This window comes from Giraffa tippelskirchi, chromosome 2, assembly GCF_054371585.1.
Source record: "Giraffa tippelskirchi isolate mGirTip1 chromosome 2, T2T-mGirTip1v1.2.pri, whole genome shotgun sequence".
In the NCBI taxonomy this organism is placed as follows: Eukaryota; Metazoa; Chordata; class Mammalia; order Artiodactyla; family Giraffidae; genus Giraffa; species Giraffa tippelskirchi.
Window position 1 is genome coordinate 105,569,162 of NC_137276.1, and position 16,886 is coordinate 105,586,047.

The window sequence follows — 16,886 nt, forward strand, 5'->3', positions numbered from 1 at the left end:
AAAAAAGTCTGCTGATTCTTGAGTAAACATGTATAAAACACTTAGAACAGTCACTGACATATATTAAGTACTTTATCTGCCTATCTATCTGTTGTCGTCATTCAGCTGCTAAGTCATGTCTGACTCTGCGACCCCATGGACTGCAGCACACCTGGCTTCCTGTCCATCACCATCTCCCAGAGTTTGCTCAGACTCATGTCCGTTGAGTTGGTGATGCCATACAATCATCTCATCTTCTGTCACCCCCTTCTCCTCCTGCCCTCATTATGTCCCAGCATCTATCTATCTATCTATCTGTCTATCTATCTATCTATCTATCTATCTATCTATCTATCTATCTATCTCTGTGTATGTATCGTATTAGTCTGTGGGAAGTACTAGCATATATATATCACTGCTTTCTCTTTGAAATAATTCAGTTTCTACCTCCACACAAAGGTCCAGAGGTTGAGAACCATGGGCCAAATATTCCTGGAATGAAATGAGATTATCCTTATAAATTTCCCAAGTCCTTTGATTCTGGAAAAGTCAAAATTAAGATGAAATAAAATTAACAGAATTTATTTCTTCAGAAGGGACTGTGTCTAATGAAAATGAGTAATTGTTTATCTCGTGCGCTGACTGTATATCCAGGCAATGAAGCCAGTCAGACTCCTTTGGGGAAGATTACACAGCTATAGTCTACTGATATCAGTACTGTCCATGTGACTTGTTTCAGCCAATGATGTGGTGGAGTGTTGGGCTTCCCAAGTGGCTCAGTGAGTAAACAATCCTCCTGCATGTCAGGAGATGCAGGTTCGATCTTTGGATTGGGAAGACCCCCTGAAGGAGGGCATGGCAACCCACTCCAGTATTCTTGCCTGGAGAATCCCACGGACAGAGGAGCCTGGCAGGTTACAGTCCATAGGGTCACAGAATCAGGCATGACTGAAGCGACTGAGCATGTACGCACTTGGTGGAGTGTTACCCAAAAGAGGACAGATAATTACAATATAACTTGATCTTGAACTATGGCTCTTGGAGCACATTCAGTTGAGAAATGTGGAGGACACCTTGGTCTCTGATCATCTGTGGGATCAAAAACAGGAATCAGATCTAATGTGTCCTGGGGAGGCAGCATGTCCAGGAAGTCAGATAAAAAGAATGGGCTTTAAAGGCTGACCAGCGAGAGAAGACTCTGCAGAGAACCCAGGTCAAGGGGCTGACAAAAGAAAGACTCTGAGAGTTAGAGCATCTTTGTAGTAAGTCTGGAGAGTAAAAGTATTGTCATTTTCCAAAATCAGATACCATAACTTTCCCCCCAAACTCTTTAGTAGTTATAGCCATTAAATACACCAAATTATTAAGTAAAAAGTTTGTATGCCAGCATTGAGCTTTCTGGACTCACAAGTTTCCGCCAAGCCACTTGGAATTATTTTATAGGTGCATCACTGGACACCCCCCGTATCCCCTCCATACAACTCCAAAGCCTCTGCCCTTCCTCCATCAGCCTGTGGGTCAACATCGTCCCTGGAGCTCCCCTCACCACCTCCTCTGTCTGCTCCATCCTGTGTGACTCCTCTTGCCCAGTTACCACACTGGATAATTAAACCCATTACTTACCTGCTCTACTCATTCTTATTCCCTTTTCCAACTTCCAGATTCCTTCTAGTAAATTATTTCCATGCCTCGCTCATCAACAACATTCTTATTCCTTCAAAATAAAACATTGTCTTTGCTGAGCATGGCCTTTGAGTCCACTGTGGTACTCAGATGACTCACATGGAGGACTTGCTGTTTTCCTCCAAGGTATTCAGTACATTTGCGACCCCAATATTACTTCCCAGGACCGTTTCTTCCTTTGCCTTCTCTCCTGCCCAATAGGGATATGGTTGGTAAGAAGGAGTTTACACATGAGAATCTGTCACTGGAACAGATAACTGCTCTGTTCACTCGGACACAGTTTAGGCGGTTTTCCATGTTTACCTGAGTGCATCTGGATAATAGAATTTCAGAATTGAGAACACCAGGGAAGTTATCAGTTATCCTCTAAGTTCAAACCAGAAATTGATGCAGTAGCAATCCGTGATCCTCCAGCCTCTGTGGGCACCTCACCCTCCAGAAGGCCTCCCAGTCTAATGTGAGATGCTGGCTTCTGGTGCAGAAGGGAAAATAAAGGGTTCACGGTGACCTGGCTCTGACACTCTCGCGGCAGCCACAGGCAGGTCTTCAAACTCCCAGCACCTTGATGCTTTCCTCATAAAACAGGGACGCTAGCCCAGACTGCGTCCCTGTGTGCTGGAAGGTTCTACAAGAGCACGCCTTTGGAAGCATGTTCATGCAGCGGAAGTGGGCGTCCCTTTATAGGCCTGAGTTTGCAAGTGCAGCTCCCTGGCCATGCCTGGAGCCTCCAAGGATCTGTGCTGGCTTCCCGAACTGCTGACGCTGGTGCTGATGGAAGTGCTCTGGGCAAGACCCTGTGGCTGCAATAACTGGGCTTTGCAGGCCTTTTGGACATAAGAGGGCAAAAATTATAGATAAAATCACCCCCAAACGAGTTAACTATTGTAGCCCACTGATAAGAATTTGCCTATGGCTGGCTACAATTATATTTATCATTCTGTAAATAAATGAAGATGTAGAGAAAGCAGTTCACAAGAGTCAAAGGAAGTTGAGAGCAGGAGAGAGAGAGAAAAGGAGCAAGGAAAGGGAGAGAGAGAGGGGTTATCGACGAAATGTGGCTCCAGATGCTGGGACCTCCTTAGGCAGCTTGTTCAAGAAGCAGGAAAGCCAGGAGCAGCTGAAGGGCAGACCGAGTGAACAGTGCCAGGACAGGCATGGTCCAAATGTCTGGGAGACCTCCACTGCCCATGCCCAAGGTCAGCGTAGGAGCCAACTGAGCTTCCAGTAGTCAAGGGGGCTCCATCAGCAGCAGCACTTACAGCAGTCATCCACTGGCCAGGAGGGATACTCCATGCTACCAGCTGAGCTGGGACCCACTGGGATACCCCTGTGGGTACCCCCTCACCTCACAAGCAGCCCATAAGCCCAAGTGTGGAGGTGGGATGGGGGGGGTGCTTTCCTCACTACAGCTGCCCCATCTAGGCCACCTGAGAGCCACGATGGCCTAGACACACCCATGGCTCTTTCACCAATCCTGTCTCCTCAATGCATCCCTGGCTTTGAAACTTGGCCACTCAGCCTCAAAAACAAGAAGCATTGCAGTGGCTTCATCTTTCCTTTAGTAACATATCCCAGGCAAAATACCTATCCCAAGCTTTTATCCATCCCCTCTTCTCCCATCACAGGCACGGAGGGTAGCCCTGCTTGGACTCTCAACAATGAAGCCAGGGCCCTGCCTGCCTTCCAAACAGTCCTGAGTAATGAGGTCTCTGCCAAGTGTCACCCTCACCCTCTCCCAAGCTTGTGCTCAGTCATGTCTGACTCTCTGCAACCCCTTGGATTGTAGCCCACCAGACTCCTGTGGCCGTGGGAATTCCCAGGCAAGAATACTGGAATGGGTTGTCATCTCCTACTCCAGGGAATCTTCCTGACCCAGGGATCAAACCCATATTTCCTACATTGGCAGACAGGTTCTTTACCACTGTGCCACCTGGGAAACCCATCCAGGAAAATAGTATGTATAAATACTTTATTGCAAGACTCCTGGCTATCTTGTTATTTATCACATGGTGAAAGGAAAGTTGTATCTATTAAGAAGTAAAATGACAAAATAGTCTTCAGTGTATAGAAAGATCACTGCATTTCATGTTTTCTGTTTCTCTTTCCAGGGGCTTGAAAAATGCAAGTAACTCTTTCAGTCATGTTTTATCTTCCAGGTTTTAAAATAAGAGGAATCTGCATCCACACTAGTCTCACCTTACAACAAAGAAAGGAGAATGAACACAGTAGGCAACCATGTGCTGCTGCCAGTCTGAACAAAAAATTGAAATTGGTGTTCTTTTCTAAAAAAGCAAACTTTCATACACTTTGGAGATTGCTAAATAGTACAGCCCTAACTTGGATGTAATCTGTAAAATGTCGTAAATATTAAATTAGTGGTATATATAGAAACCATAAGAAACGTACAGAAAGGAATGTAGCTCCTATAAAGTCTGAGATTCGATACTGAGATAAAATCCCTTTTAGAAACACATTCATTAAAGCAGATTCTAACGTGACCCAACAGTTCACTCCATAGACAAGTGATGCTAGAGGCTAGAAGTAAATTAATAAGGCAACATTCTAATGAAATTAATTTATACTGAAAGAGTCAAGTAGCAATGAGACTATAAACCCAGAAAGTGAGACAGAGTGAGGCTGTTAGGAAGTATGGCAAGGAACGGAGAGTCAGCGTCTACCAGCAGGGCTGTAGGATTGGGGCAGAGATGAAGGGCCCAGCTCATGGCAGCATTTTCTGAGACATCCCTGCTGCCTGACAGTAGAGGCATCTGAACGTCTTTAGTGGTTTTATTACCCTCCTCTCCCATACGGTTTCCTTAGTATTTTATTTTATAGTTCGTGACCACATCTGTTTTTTCACCTACTTAATTCTGATCGCCTTGAAGAGAGGGACTAAGTTGCATTCGACTGTGTTGCCAAACTAAGTTTAACATAAGGCCTTGCTGTATAAAGTGAGTGCTCAAAAATAGCTTTGAAGCAAAGAGTAAATAAATATGTCACTCTGCATACACTGCACACACACACACACACACACACACTTATGGTCCCATGAGTCTGCATAAGGCATGGCCCTGACATTCCAGTGTCCTTCCCTTTCTGTCCTCCCTGCTTGGCACCTTTTCATCTGTCAGAGCTGGGCTCAACATCACCAATGGTCATGTTCACAGAACTGTGACATCCATCATCACGGGGCTAGTAGCCTTAATTTAAGTATCTCTTGGACTGTAAAAACCATGAGCATCTCTGGACCCTAGCATATACTGTCATATATTAGGCACTCAGTAAATATTTACCCAGATAAGTGGAGTGGAATATGTAAGTAAGGGCAGAAAAGCTTAAAGTTATTTTTGGTTTAATCAGAAAAAGCACATTAAATGTCATTTCTTTTAAGTCTTACATGGTGTACTGACTATAACACAAAAACATGGTGAATGACAGTACAAGACTGTAGCTATTTTTTTTTAATTAATTTTTAACTGAAGGATAGTTGCTTTACAACACTGTGTTGTTTTCTGCCATACATCAACATGAATCAGCCATAGGTACACATATGTCCCCTTCCTCTTGATCCTTCCTCCTACCTCCCACAACATCCCATCCTTCTAGGCTGTCACAGAGCCCTGATTTGAGTTCCTTGAATCATACAGCATATTTACACTGGCTATCTATTTCACAAATGGTAGTGTATATGTTTCCATGATGCTCTCTCCATTCATCCCACCCTCTCCTTCCCCCACTCTGTGTCAAGTCTGTTCCCTATGTCTGTGTCTCAACTGCTGCCCTGCAAATAGGTTCATCAGTGCCATCTTTCTAGATTTCATGTATATGTGTTAATATATGATGTTTATTTTTCTCTTTCTGATTTACTTCACTTTGTATAATAGGCTCTAGGATCATCCACCTCATTAGAACGACTCACATGCATTCCTTTTTATGACTGAGTAATATTCCATTGTGTATATGTACCACAACTTCCTTATCCATTCATCTGTTGATGGACACCTAGTTTTCTTCCATGTCCTAGCTATTGTAAATAGTCCTGCAGTAAACATTGGGGTATATGTAAGACTGTAACCATTAACCAGGAAAAGGCCATGGAGCTCTTTCAACAAGTGAAGAAACCCTCAAGACCCTGACCTGGCGTGTGAGAGCAGAGGGCATGGGGTCTGGGGAGGGGACTGAGCGCTCAGAGGGGGCAGCAACATGTCTTTCCTTCTATCTCTTCACCAGCAACCATCTTGGGAATATGCGCAAGCATTGATTGGAAAGACTTTTTTTTCTATAGCCACAGTTAATTAAGAGTCCATGGCGTCGAAAGAGTCAGACATGACTGAAGCGACTTAGCAGAGCATAGCACAAAGGGCAGATTTAGAAAGTCAAGTTAATGCAAATAATCCAACTGAGAAAGAAAGAGGAAGGCAGGAAGGCAGATTGGCCAGCTGGTTTTAGCAGCACAGACTCTGGAAAGAAGGTGTATTATACGTTAGGAGTTGTGTATCAGTGTGTGTGTCTCAGTTTGTGTATCTGAGTGTATCTGTGAGTGTTTGAGTGTGTATGTGATCATATATGTATCTGTGTGTCTGTGTGGCTTTGTATGTGTGTATGCGTATGTGCAATTGTGTATGTTGCCTGTGTATGTGTGTCTGTGTGTGTGTGAGTGCAGGATGACCCAGGAGTAGTCCTTTCAAGTACACATGAACCCACTTCACCAAGTTTTCTTTTCTAAGTAAATGATAGAAATCAACATAGACTTAAGAAGCCATTGACACTGTGAATTTTCATTTTTCTCTTTCCCTCCCAGGTTTTATGGTACCACAATGTTCACACTTCAATTTATTTAGAATCTCTTTAGACAATAATTTTATGGCAGCTCAGAACTAAGTTTCCAAGTCAAAAAAACTGACCTATACATGTGTTTGTTGTTGATGCAAATAGAAAATAGTGGGAAAAAATTTTTTAAAAAAGACAAAACCCTGCATAAAATAAATAAATAAAGCAAATAAAAGCCCTATAGGACCTGAAAACAGAGGAGAAATAAATTCTCTGAAGAGGAAAATGCATGTTGTTCTAATATTCTCTTAATAGATTTTTTAAAAAAAACATGATAAGAAGATTGAAAGAAACCGAGGGAACTCTGGACAGATTATGCAAATACTCATTCCATTTCTCTGCTTCTGGGTGAAGTATGGGCACCGTTTTTAAAGCTGAAAACCCCCAGCACTCGCTATCTCTGTTCCCCAGCTGGTGAGCACAACCAAAGGATTATGCATAATGCATCCGTGATCCCTGGCAGCAAAGACATTTATGCGGAGCTCAAAAAACTCTGGGATGCTGCAGTTCTCAGGGGCTTAGAAGGAAGATTTTTAAAATACAGTTCCATGATTTTCACCAGCTTATCTCAACCAGGAGGTTAAATATGCTCTCTCTTCGGCACCTTGCTCTTTCAGAGAGAGAAAGAAGGGGGGAGGAATTTGCTGCTTCTGCAGCTAGGAATGGTAATGACTTTGACGCTGATTCTAGGTTATCCAATAACTACTAAGACCTCCCTTCATCTCCCCTCTTTTTGAAAGTGTAAGGTTTACACCAATGAATATCTCACACTAAGTTTTGCCATAATTATTATTTTTATAATAACATATCTAGCATAGAAAAATGTCTTGCATCATTTATGCTAAGAGAAATAAAGTGAACATAATATGCTACATTTTCATTGTCTCCTCTTCTGTACCTCAAAAGACTTGACTTGCCTGGGGAAAAAAAAAAAATCACTCCAATCCAATTGTTTTAATCTAGGATTCCACGACTTCATTTTACACTGTCTTAGTCGACAAATACCCCATGGCTTGTGACTGTGCCTTTCTATAGGTGTTCCTGTCAGCAGTGTTCTTAGATCCAGGTGTGCTGCAAACGCAGGTTTTGTTAGGAATGCCCCCAGGACTAGGGATCAGTGCATAATAGAGCCCACCCTCATCTTGCAAACACTATCTTAAAGTGCTGCATTTAGACCAAAGAAAAGGATCCAAATAAAATTACCCCAGAAATGTCTACTCTTGCTAAAACAGACAGGGGCAAAGGTATCTATAGTCTTCATTCTGATAAGAATGGATGATAACAGTCTTTCTTAAGTGAACCTCAGAGATAAGATCACTTATTAGGGAAATAAATTGCAGCTATATTTGCCTGAATGCTTCAACACGTCCCAGACAGAAATGATTAAGGAAGATGTTTCTTTTTAATACTTGCCCGGCTGTGTACTCTGTACTGTCAGGTCGGACTACCTGTATGTAATCCTGAACTTCCTAATGGAAGTTCCTTGATCACAAGATAGGAACCTAACCACTCCTAGAGCCCTGGGTGCAAATAAACTGTGTGTCACTTCAACAAATATGAATTAAAGGGTGGCGGTCGGCTTGAATGGTTTCCAGCAAAAGCAACCTCCCGAGTTCATCACTGGAAATGGATTCAAGATGATTCATTAAAAAATAAAATGTAATTTGAAACAGAATGACAAGCTCTGTGGTTTAATATTTGGGTGGCACAGGCACCCGGAGTTCAGAAAATTCAAATTAAATAGCCAGTCACCATTCTATGCACGCTGTCAGGGTTAATTCAGATCGCTTTCCCCACTCTCGCCTTCTCTGATTCAAGCTCGGCAAAGCAGAGCTATAATTAGGGAACGGGCAGTACTCACTGTTCACCAGTTGGGTGTAAGCTTTAAACTAATAACTCAGCAATCACGAGAAAAATGAGCAGTAATTACACCCATTTTACTCGCAGCTAGACAGATGGAACATTTTCTTCTCGTTATTGGCAAACTGTCACCACATTTATTTCATTTTTACTGTTTACTATTTGTTGTACTTTGATTAAGAGTAATTACAGGCTAGGAAAATATGAAAAACATGAACGTTGGGTATTTTTAAAAAATAGAAAGAGGCCCTTTTCCGCGATCTGTCTTGCTGGAGCTCTCCTTTTAGATCCTGTTGAAAGGATACCAGCATTCTCAAGAAATCTTGAGTCAGTCTTCGGTTCTGTGATGGCTCTTCAGCAGGGAATTTCCAAGTTTACTGGTTATTTGGATCATCACAGGCCACAAATACTGACTCGTTTTCTTACAAATGCCTCCTTTTCCCTCATCTGCATTCCTTTCGTGCCAGTGACCAAGTAGAGCAGAAATTCACCTTTGCCCAGAATAAAGGAATTACTGTAGAAATAGATCGTTGCTATTGTTTTCCTGGTTTTTAGGAAGAGAGGTCTATTTCCCTCCCAACCTTGTAAAATCATTTCATATACATTGTGTAGGAAACAATGAGTAACAGCTGCCTGCTAAAACTTCCCTCTGAAGCTCTGTAAATAAATGTCACCAATTTTAAGATCACATGACATTTACAATCTACTTGCTGACAAGGCATAAGCAGTATTGATAATACCAGTGGGGGAAATATACTTGAATTCATTTTCAGCCACCATGTTTCTAAATGGTGTTATTCATTTTTAATTTACGTGGGCTAGAAAATTGTACTAGTTTTAAAGAAATATTAATGAGAAAAGAGCGCATATAGAAATTTCATTCACTGCACATAGATTTCAGCTAGTATTAAATACGGAATCTATTTTAAAGTAGGTCCCTGTGAGTAAAATGTCATGTGCTCAACTCCTATGATTCCCTCTGATGCCTCAAAAAAAATCGTGAACCATGATTACTGAGGATGGAGTCCAAATTCTACCCATGGATGACATAGTCAGTCCCAGGAGAAATATTAATAAAAGCCATCACTGTCTACAACTGGCCCATACAAAAGCATGATTTTGCAGGGAAAAAATAAAAGTGTTCTTCCCCCTTCCTAAAAGACACACTTGGAAATATCTGAGAAGTGATGTTTGGCATCAGTTTTTCTTAATGCAAAAAACAACAACAACAACAACAAAAAACAGGCTCTGTTCTACAAGGGCCGCATATTGATTCACGGAAATGCCAAGTGTTAATGCGCGGACTCGCTAATGGCCCTGCCTGTGCAGTAATCTGCTGCGCTGGTGCAATGCATGGAATTGATTAGTTTTCTTAATGAGCCTCAGATGGTGCTGTACTGGGGTGCAGAAGGCAAAGCAGGGTGAGTGTGCAGCTGGAGAAAACCACCTCACCTCGGAGGAGCCATGCAGAGGGAAGAACAGGAGCAGAAAACGTGGGCGAGGTAGAGCTGGAGGGGAGCTAGGGAGGCAAGAGTGCCTTTCTCATGTAGGCGATGCTGCAGTGTCTGCATATCTGGTTTTCTCCTGGACAAAGCAGGTGATGCTCAGAACCCAATGGTGATGCTCAGTGACTACACGCAGCCCTGAGAACAGCCGGAGGTGACCCTCGCCTCTGCCCCTTACTGGGGTGGAGCCCTAGCCCTCTGCCCCCGATCCACAGCTTCCTGTGATCCAGGAAAGAGGGCAATGGTGTTGCCACCTTACCTGCATATGTGTATAAACTGTGTCACAAAATTTTATCCATAAACATACTGAGAGAGGAAGTAATAGTAAGCTGGTAAGAAAGTCAGGTCAGCTATTGGACAGCCAGGGTGATGAATGTGAGTGGGAGCCTTCGGGGGCGGTGGATAACCCCAGGAAGCTGGCTATGGAGGCCAAGGGAGCCCAGGAAACACAGGCTGTGAGCAGGAGGCCATCTCACATGCTCCATGTGCTGGGCCAACTGCCATGAGTGGTCTGTGTCAAAACCTAAGAAGACACAGAGAAAGGAAGGAGGAAAAGAGCAGAATCAGAGAGCTCCCCTTTCTTGGTCCTCACCACCCGCCTGACACACACACCTTATACACACACCACACATATATACCACACACCGTATACACATACATACCACAGGCAGACACACACACACCATATACACATACCACACACGCATCACACATCATATACACACAACACATGAAGCCATGTACACACCATATACACACTACACATACCAGACGCACATGCAGCATATAAACACACGACACATATACACACACCATATACACATACCACACACAGATACATATACCATACACTTACCCACACATATACCACACACACACACCACACACTCATCACACACACACACCACATACCATATACACACACCACATGCAGACACACACACCATATACACACCACACACATAACACATACCATATACACACTCCACACACCACACGTATACACATCAGACACACACACACATCATACACACATATCACACATTCCACACACCACACACCACACATACACATCACATACATCATATACACATTTGCATATCCAAACACAGCACACACACACATCAGATATACATGCACCATACACACACATATACACACACACATCACATATTTACCACACAAACATTGCACACCATATACATACCCAAAAATATGCCATATACCGCACACCACACACACCATAGACACTCCATACACACTGCACCAAATACACCCCACATATATACCACACACCATACACACACACTACATGCACACACACATATCACATACACATCATACACCTACCACACACCATATACACACACCACACACACACCATACGCAGACACACACACACTAGGAGTGATGAAAATACTAGATAAGCCACTAAGAACTTCTAGTTTTTAGACCAGTCAGGTATGACCTAAATCAAATCCCTTATGATTATACAGTGGAAGTGACAAATAGATTTAAGGGACTAGATCTGACAGAGAGTGCCTGATGAACTATGGACAGACGTTCATGACATTGTACAGGAGACAGGGATCAAGACAATCCCCATGGAAAGAAATGCAAAAAAGAAAACTGGCTGTCTGAGGAGGCCTTACAAATAGGTGGGAAAAGAAGAGAAGTGAAAAGCAAAGGAGAAAAGGAAAGATATTCCCATCTGAATGCAGAGTTCCAAAGAATAGCAAGGAGAGATAAGAAAGCCTTCCTCAGCGATCAATGCAAAGAAATAGAGGAAAACAACAGAATGGGAAAGACTAGAGATCTCTTCAAGAAAATTAGAGATACCAAGGGAACATTTCATGCAAAGATGGGCTCGATAAAGGGCAGAAATGGTATAGACCTAACAGAAGCAGAAGATATTAAGAAGAGGTGGCAAGAATACACAGAACTGTACAAAAAAGATCTTCATAACCCAGATAATCACGATGGTGTGATCACTCACCTAGAGCCAGACATCCAGGAATGTGAAGTCAAGTGGGCCTTAGAAAGCATCACTACGAACAAAGCTAGTGGAGGTGATGGAATTCCAGTTGAGCTATTTCAAATCCTCAAAGATGATGCTGTGAAAGTGCTGCACTCAATATACCAGCAAATTTGGAAAGATCAGCAGTGGCCACGGGACTGGAAAAGGTCAGTTTTTGTTCCAATCCCAAAGAAAGGCAATGCCAAAGAATGCTCAATCTACTGCACAATTGCACTTGTCTCACATGCTAGTAAAGTAATGCTCAAAATTCTCCAAGCCAGGCTTCAGCAATACGTGAACAGTGAACTTCCAGATGTTCAAGCTGGTTTTAGAAAAGGCAGAGGAACCAGAGATCAAATTGCCAACATCCGCTGGATCATCGACAAAGCAAGAGGGTTCCAGAAAAACATCTATTTCTGCTTTATTGACTATGCCAAAGCCTTTGACTGTGTGGATCGCAATAAACTGTGGAAAATTCTTAAAGAGATGGGAATACCAGACCATCCGACCTGTCTCTTGAGAAACCTGTATGCAGGTCAGGAAGCAACAGTTAGAACTGGACATGTAACAACAGACTGGTTCCAAATTGGGAAAGGAGTACATCAAGGCTATATTTTGTCACCCTGCTTATTTAACTTCTATGCAGAGTACATCATGTGAAATGCTGGGCTGAATGAATCACAAGCTGGAATCAAGATTGCAAGAAGAAATATCAACAACCCCTTGGACAGCAAGGAGATCAAATCAGTCAATCCTAAATGAAATCAGTCCTGAATATTCATTGGAAGAACTGATGCTTGAAGCTGAAACTCCAATACTTTGGCCACCTGATGCAAAGACCCAACTCATTGGAAAAGACTGTGATGCTGGGAAAGATTGAAGGCAGGAAGAGAAGGGAATGACAGAGGAGAAGATGGTTAGACAGCATCAGTGACTCGATGGACATGAGTTTGAGCAGGTTCTGGGAGTTGGTGATGGACAGGGAAGCCTGGCCTCCTGCAGTCCATGGGGCCACAAAGAGTCAGACACAATTGAGAGACTGAACTGAACTGAACAGATATGCAGATGATACCACTCTAATGGCAGAAAGTGAAGAGAAACTAAAGAGCCTCTTGATGAGAGTGAAAGACAAGAGTGGATAAGCTGGCTTAAAACTCAACATTCAAAAAACTAAGATCATGACATCCAGTCTCATCATTCGGAAGCAAATAGGAAGGGGAAAGTGAAGAAGCAGTGACATATATTGTTTTCTTGGGCTCCAAAAGCACTGTGGATGGTAACTGCAGGCATGAAATTAAAAGACATTGTTCCTTGGAAGGAAAGCTATGACAAACTTAGACAGCATATTAAAAAGCATAGACATCACTTTGCCAACAGTCTGTACAGTCAAAGCTATGGGTTTTCCAGTGGTCATGTATGGATGTGAGAGCTGGACCATAAAGAAAGCTGAGTGCTGAGGAATTGATGCTTTTGAACTGTGGTGCTGCAGTAGACTCTTGAGAGTCCCTTGAACTGTAAGGAGATCAAGCCCAGTCCATGGAATTCTCCAGGTCAGAATACTGGAGTGGGTAGCCTTTCCCTTCTCCAGGGGACCTTCCCAACCCAGGGATCAAACACAGGTCTCCCACATTGCAGGAGGGTTCTTTACCAGCTGAACTAAAAGGGAAGCCCCAACCTAAAGGAAATCAACCCTGAATATTCACTGAAGGACTGATGCTGAAGTTCCAATACTTTAGCCACCTGATGAGAAGAGCTGACTCATTGGAAAAGACCCTGATGCTGGGAAAGACTGAGGGGAGAAGAAGAAGGGTACAACAGAGGATGAGATGTTTAGATAGCACCACTGACTCAAAGGACATGAATTTGAGCAAACTCCAGGACATAGTGAAGGACAGGGGAGCCTGGCCTGTTGATGTCCTTTGGGTAGCCAAGAGTTGGACATGATTTAGCCACTGAATGACAAGTAGATAGACAGATGGGTGGATGGAGGGAGAAACTGTGGCGTGTAATAGAATATGCTGCTGCTGCTGCTGCTGCTAAGTCGCTTCAGTCATGTCCGACTCTGTGCGACCCCGTAGAATATAGCTGTTCCTGAATGCAGGTCATGTTGGTGTGAGTTGGATTTGCATGATGGCTACTGCCTGCAAGTAGTAGGCAAGTAGTAGACGTTAATATTTTCCAGTATCTTGAATTTGGTAAAGCAAGTTGTCAGTCTCACTTGTAACTCACACTTTGATGGCCTTCCTTTAGGCCTCTGACCTCTTGTTTCACTTTGTTTAGGAATTTCACAAACAAAGGAGCATCATGATTCAATAATCTTGGGATACCCTGGGTTAGATTCAGTTACACCAGTCTACTTTGGAGGACTTCTCAGAGCTTTAACTGAGCTGTGATGATTTAAAGTGAGAAAATTATACCCAGAGAACACTTGAAGCTTTAACAGAGCAGACTGGGAAACACTGGCTCGGAATGGCTGAGACTCAGCTAACTGGCCTATTGCAGCCAAAGGTGGGGTCTTCTGCCCTGTTACAGGCTGAATTTTTTTCACTCCCCTCCCTTTCTATCCCCCCTCAGTACTTCAGAATGTGACTGCAGCTTGGTTCTTCAAAGATGTAATTGAGTTACAATGAGGCTGTTAGAGTGGGTCCAAACATATTCCAACTTTTGTCCTAATAAGAAGAGGAAATCCAGACATATGGAGAGATGCCAGTGGTGCAGTGAAAGACCACATGATGGTGCAGTGAGAAGCCAAGGAGAGGGTCTCAGGAGAAACCAACCCTGCCCACACCTTGATCTTGGACTTCCAGCCTCCATGACAGTGAGAAAATAAATTTCTGTTGTTTAAGCCACCTACTCAGCCCTATTTTGTTGTCACAGCATGAGCTGACCTGACATATGGTCCATTTCATCCACATCTGCTCTACAGTGAAAATGAGGCTCACTGTGGATAAGAATCATTGTGAGGAGGGAGTCAGAGGAAGGTGATCAAAAGGTACAGACTTCCAGTTAGAAGATAAATAAGTCCTATGGGTGTAAACACAACATGATGACTACACTTAACAACTGCTGTGTGATGTATAGGAAACATGTTCAGAAAGTAGATCCTATGAATGCTCATCCCAAGGAGAACTTTGGGAATCTTAGAACTGGAGCCTGGGAGACAGTATCCCAGGTGACCACAAGAGAACTGACTCAAAGGAGGCAGGGGAGGAGGCAGGCTATATACTAGTTTGCAGGAAGGGTCAGGTAATCTGAATGTTAAAAGATGACTGTTCCTCTTACATCCTTCCCAACCTCCCAGCTCCCGAGTGTTTACCTGGAAGGAAAGAGCTAATGGCTTCCAGACAACTATCTTTGTTTTACCGGGCTCAGAAACTTGCATTTGGAAAAGAATTGTTTACTGGTAGAGCATAAAGCAGAAAACATTTCATTTCACAATTATACCCATATAAGAAGATGGATGGCAAGAATACACAGAACTATACAAAAATGATCTTAAAGACACCACACCCAAGGGCAAAGGAGAAGCTCCAGCAAGACAGTAGGAGGGGTGAGTTCACGTTTAGAATCAAACCCCATTCCCAGCAGAGACACTCAGAGGGCTCAAACAAACCTTGTGTGCACCAGGACCCAGGGACCCCACAAAGACAGACAGAACTGTGTTTGAGCATCTCCTGTGGAGGTATGGGTCAGCAGTGGACTGCCACAGGGACCGGGGCTCTGGGTGCAGCATACTTGGGTATGAAATAAACCCTCTTGGAGGAGATCGCCATTATCCCCACCATAGAGCTACCAGAACTTACACAGGACTGGGAAATAGACTTTTGGAGGGCACAAACAGAACCTTGCGTGTACCAGGACCCAGGAGAAGGGAGCAGTGACCCCACAAGAGACTGATGCAGACTTGCCCAGGAGTGTCCAGGAGTCTCCAGCAGAAGCATGGGTCGGTGGTGGCCCACTGCAGGGTTGGGGGCAGTGAGTGTAGCAGTACATGCATGGGACCTTTTGAAAGAGGTCACCATTATCTTCATTACCTCTACCATAGTTTGGTCCCAGGTAAATAGCAGGGAGGAAACACAGCACCACCTGTCAACAGAAAATTGGAATAAACATTTACTGAGCATGGTCCCGCCCATCAGAACAAGATGCAGTTTTCCCCTTAGTCTCTCTCATCAGGAAGCTTCCATAAGCCTCTTATCCTTCCCCATCAGAGGGCAGACAGACTGAAAACCACAATCACAGAAAACTAATCAATCTGATAACATGAACGACAGCCTTGTCTAACTCAATGAAACTATGAACCATGCCACATAGGGCCAACCAAGATGAACAGGTCATGGTGGAGAGTTCTGACAAAACGTGGTCCACTGGAGAAGGGAATGGCAAACGACTTCAGTATTCTTGCCTTGAGAACCCCATGAACAGTATGAAAAGGCAAAAACATAGGACACTGAAAATAAACTCCCCAGGTGGGTAGGTGCCCAATATGCCCCTGGAGATCAGTGGAGAAATAACTCCAGAAAGAATGAAAAGACGGAGCCAAAGCAAAAACAACACCCAGTTGTGGATGTGACTAGTGATAGAAGCAAAGTTCAATGCTGTGAAGAGCAATATTGCATAGGAACCTGCAATGTTAGATACATGAATCAAGGCAAATTGGAAGTGGTCAAACAGGAGATGGCAAGAGTGAATACCAACATTTTAGGAATCAGCGAACTAAAATGGACTGGAATGGGTGAATTTAACTTAGATGACCATTATATCTACCACTGTGGGCAAGAATCCCTTAGAAGAAATGTAGTAGTCATCATAGTCAACAAAAGAGTCTGAAATGCAGTACTTGGATGCAACTTCAAAAATGACAGAATGATCTCTGTTCGTTTCCAAGGTAAACCATTCACTATCACAGTAACCCAAGTCTATGCCCCAACCAGTAATATTGAAGAAGTTGAAGTTGAATGGTCCTATGAAGATCTATAAAACCTTCTGTAACTAACACCCGAAAAAGAATA